This window comes from Cebus imitator, unplaced genomic scaffold, assembly GCF_001604975.1.
Source record: "Cebus imitator isolate Cc_AM_T3 unplaced genomic scaffold, Cebus_imitator-1.0 Scaffold32, whole genome shotgun sequence".
In the NCBI taxonomy this organism is placed as follows: Eukaryota; Metazoa; Chordata; class Mammalia; order Primates; family Cebidae; genus Cebus; species Cebus imitator.
Window position 1 is genome coordinate 5,779,206 of NW_016107347.1, and position 4,818 is coordinate 5,784,023.

Here is a 4,818-nt window from a genome sequence, read left to right on the forward strand (position 1 = left end):
TGAAGCTCTCTATGCTGCAGTTTCCTTACTTTTTTTAACTAGAGATGGAGTCTCACTATGTTGCCCAGGCTGGTTTTGAACTCCTGAGCTCAAACAATGCTTCTGCCTCAGCCTTCCAAAGTGCTGGGATTACATGCAGGAGACACCACCCCCCGTGAGACATAGCTCAATACAGTCTCCTAGCTGCTGAAATGGCCCTCCACTGACCCTGTGCTGGAGCTGAGACACCTGACAGTAGCCCTTGGCTCCTCTTTCCCTTTCCCCCAGGTTCAGCAATCCCAGCTCCTGTTGTCGACAATCTCTCCTAAATTTCTCCCCACCTCTTCACTGTTCTCGACCCCACTGCTACTACCCTGCCTTTGTGGATTTTTTCTTTCATCTATGAAATTCAATAATTCACTCATTTAGCCAATATTTATAGGTACCTACTATATGCCAGGCTGAAGGTAGCTGGTGAGACAGCAGTGAGCAAGAGAGGCACGTACCTGCCCTCAAGGGGTTTCCATTCTACTGGAAGGAGACAGAAAATGAACAGAGAAGTAAAAGCTATAGTGTGGTGGACGGAGAAAAATACAACATGGCAATAGAACAGGGAATTGAGGGTAGGAGACTACTTTAAATAAAATGGCTAGGAAGTCTTCCCTGGAAAGGAGACATTCCAGAGAGAGGCACAACAGCCCTGAGCTCGGCATAGCTGGCGTGTTCAAGGATCAGTGTGGCTGAGCCAGAGAAGACTAAGTGGAGATAATGGGTCAGCCTGCGTGGGGCCGTGGAATAGGTCCTTTGAATGACTCTGGGTCTTTACTGTGAATGCAATAAGGAGGCTTAACCGAGACCTCCCATTTCTCACCTGCATTACTGCAAGAGTCTCCTATGTGGCCTCCCTGAAGTATCTGCCGAGCCTGTTAACTCTTTATAATTCCTATTCTTAACATCTACAACAGGTTGCCAGAAACTACCTGTTTCCCCACTAAAGCTTCAAAACTTTGTGATTTGCACTTAGGCCTATCTCCTTCACTTTTCCACAGCCGCTATCCAAGCAACACCCGCTCCTGGGTAATGTAGGACTGAGTCTAACTCCCTGTGTGGCCCACAGCCCCTCACTCCCTTTGTGTTCCAGCTGTTTCCTCTGCACTCAGCGTATATCCCCTTTCCCTTCTAATATGGTTTGGCTCTGTGTCTCCACCAAATCTCATGTTGAAAAGTAATCGCCAGTGTTGGAGGTGGGGCCTGGTAGAAGGTGTTTAGATCACGGGGGCAGATCCCTCATGAACGGCTTAGCACCATCCCCTTGGTGATGACCAGGTTCACACAAGATCCGGTTGTTTAAAAGTATGTGGCGCCTCCTGACTTCACACTTTCTCTTGCTTCCATTCTTGCCATGTGAGATGCTAGCTCCCCTTCTGCCTTCTGCCATGATTGAAAGCTTCCTGAGGCCTCACCAGAAGCTGAGCAGATGCTAGTGCCATGCCTCCTATACAGCCTAAAGAACTGTAAGCCGATTAAACCTCTTTTCTTTGTACGTACCCAGCCTCGACTATTTCTTTATAGCAATACAAGAACGAACGAATACATCTTCCCTCTCTGCTACCTGCTAAAGTGCTTCCCTAACCACCCTGAGGTGAGGAGAACACCCCCAACCAGGAGGTTCCCCAGCCCGTGCATATGTCATTGTCCATTCATTCATCCGTCTGCCCTAGTACAGCACTTTGAAGGCAGAACAGTGCTCAGCACAATTCCTTGCACAAAATAGAAGCTCAATCAAATGTTAGTTTAAAAATAAGTGATCCCACCCTCTTCGAACCCAACCCACTAAGCTAAAACTCATCTTTTCCTCTGTTCCTAAGCACTTCCTTGCATTTGGTTTCTAGCAGTAGTCACAGCCCAGACTTTATTAGTTATACGCATATATGTGTTACATCCTCTCGTGGGTTACAAACTAACCGACCAGGAATATTGGAGTTAATTTTGGCAACCACATTCTGCCCTCATCCCTGCAATGCCTCCCACAGGGAGAGCCTTATAAAATGAAGAGCATGGGCTTTGATATCAGACTGGCATTTGCATCTTGGCCTCCTGGCCTGTGTGGCACTGGCCAGCCATTTAACTCTTAGTTTTGCCCTCCTTTTTTTGGAAAATGGGGATGCCTAGCTCAAAGTGCCACTGGAGGAGGGAAAGGACCTACTGCGTAGGGTTTTTACCATTAGATTACTGGCTCAACAAAGGCGCTGTTACCACTGGTGGCACTGTGCAGTGTTTCTCGAACTTCTCTAAAATTCAGTCCCTTTTAAAGGAGAAAAATTTTCATAAGATCCCAAGGAACACATATGCAAAAACACAGACTTAAGTTTTGTCTTTATAAAATGGTATGAGTTTTTGCAAAGCTTATCATAAAATTGAAAAGTCAAAATCCCAGCAATTCTTGGAGAACTAGCAGAACATAAGACTGCATCCACAGACTCCAATCTAAGAAACTTTTGTTTACTGAGTTGACTTGGGGCAGAAACAAAGGCGGAGGAAGGCAGGAGGCCACTTCCTTCCCTGGCAGCGTGGCTTCCCTCCAGATGACATTCTTCATGATGGGCTGCAGAGACCAGAGATTTTTGTTCTTCCCATGGGGATTGGGATAGGAGAAGTAGGAGGAGAACACGTGAGGAGGAGCCAAAAGGCCTGTGGTTTGACCCTGGTGGCTCTCGCCTGGTGTGGGTCCAACCAGTGTGTGTAACCTCCCACCCGAGCCCTGGAGCCAGCAGTGCCTTGCACAAGAAGGAGGAGTGGGACTGTGGCAAGAGGGCTCACGAGCAGAGGCAGAAAGAAGTTCAAGGAAAGTGGTGGAACTCACAATTGTAAATCTCTAGCAGATGGGGAAGTCACCACATCAAGAGAAGGTCACCCAAAGCAAAAAAGAACCGGGGCAGCCAAACGTAAAGCGAACCCCCGGCCCTCCTCCTTCCCTGCCCCAGCCCCGCAGGGTCAAAGGAAGCCTTGCAGGGGCCGAGGATCCTTGGGGTCTGCTGCGCAGCTGCCCTGTAAATGCCACTTCTCAACCCAGCCTCCCCAAACACACTCCTCCCCTCTCCTCTCCCCACTAGCACAACTCAGTCTCTGGGAAGTCACCCTGGCCACAGACCCACGGTGGAAACATCCAGAGATTTTGCAACTTGGGTTTCAAAGAGATCTGGAGAGCTCCCGCCCCACCAGCAGCATATGGTAGCTCCTCCCACAGAGACGGGCCAAGGCCTCAGTAGTAAACAGACCAGCTGCTCACATCCCCCCTCACAAAAGCCTAAATAGAAGCCTAAATGATCATGACAGCGACTAGCAGCCTCGTTCTGCGAACGCAGGGATCACGGACGTTCAGAATGAATCTGGAGACAGCAGCAGCTGCCCAGGAGCAAGGGCCTCCTCTGCGGCTCTTTCCTCATTAGAGACCCTCACTAGAGACTATCGCGCTTGGAATGCTATTCTCTCCTCGGGAGACTTTGGAAAGAGCACGGTGACATTAAACCAAGCCTAGCACACGAAAATGTTCCCGTGGCAACTTCGCAGGGAATCAGTGCCGTGATCCTGCCGCGACTGAATGTGAAGCAGCTCCTGGGAGCTCCCCGACGACGCGCTCAGCGCTGGTGAGACGGGAGAGCGCCAGGGACATATTCTTCCAGGAAAGAGTTTTGGATTGTGGAAGGGTGAGCTCTGATCTTAAATCACTGGAGTGCACTCCAGCCAGAACCCAAAGAAAGAGAACGTCGATCTTTCCTCCACCTCTTCTGCGCCCACCGCCTTCCTTCCCGAGCCGCTGTAAATTGCAAGGGTTTTCCAGAGGGCAATTTGCAATGTGCGTCTAAGTTCTTACTGGGTTCGACTTCTAGGAATTCAGCCCCCCAAAATCATCTGTTTTGTTTCCCCAAGCAGCTGCCGAAGATGGAAGGTGGGGCGTGGGGGTGTAGGGGGGCAGGTCCTGGTGCTCCTGCTGGGAACCTGGGGCCCTCGTGGCTAAGCAGTCACTGCTGGGCCGGAGCGTGGGGGTCGTGCGCGGCTAGGGCATCAGCATTTCTGGCAATTTCTACAGAAACAAGGGAAAGTACCTGGCCCTGCTCCGCAAGCGGATGAACACCAACACTTCCCGGGCCCCTAGCTATCTGCTTTGAACTGCTCGAGGCCAGACCGACAGAGACCACCTCACAGTGTGTGCTGAGATCCCATGGCCCTGTGACAAGAAACAGCTGAGGATGGTTCCTGCAGCCCTCCAGATGGTGCATCTGAAGCCTACAAGAAAGCTTGCCTGCCTGTGGCGCCGGGTTCATGAGGCAGGCTGGAAGTAGCAGGCAGTGACAGCCACCTGCAGGAGGAGAGGAAGGAAAAGGCCATGATCGACTGCAGGAAGGGAAAACAGCCCTTGAGGCCACAGAAACAGGTGGCCAAAAAACGTGGAGAAAACTGACAGATACACAGAGGTCCTCAAGACCCATGGACTCTGGTCTGAGCCCAATATACACTGCAGTCCTCAAAAAATAAATAATAAAATAAATAAACAACTAAATAAATCATCTTTTTGTTGTTGTTGTCTTACATATATAGCTGTTATCTTTAAAGTGTTATTTGTAGTAAACATAAATGGTCCAAAAAGAAGGGATCAACTGAATGAGGATGGCATTTTTGTGCAGTGCAATGCTATGTAGCCAACAACAAAAAACTTTTGAAGAAAAAATTATAATATGGGAGAAATTCTCATGCTGTGTTAGTAATCTTTAAAAAGCATTTTTCCAAACATTATTTCTGATATTTCCAATGATGTAAAGCCAGAAAGAAACAGATGCA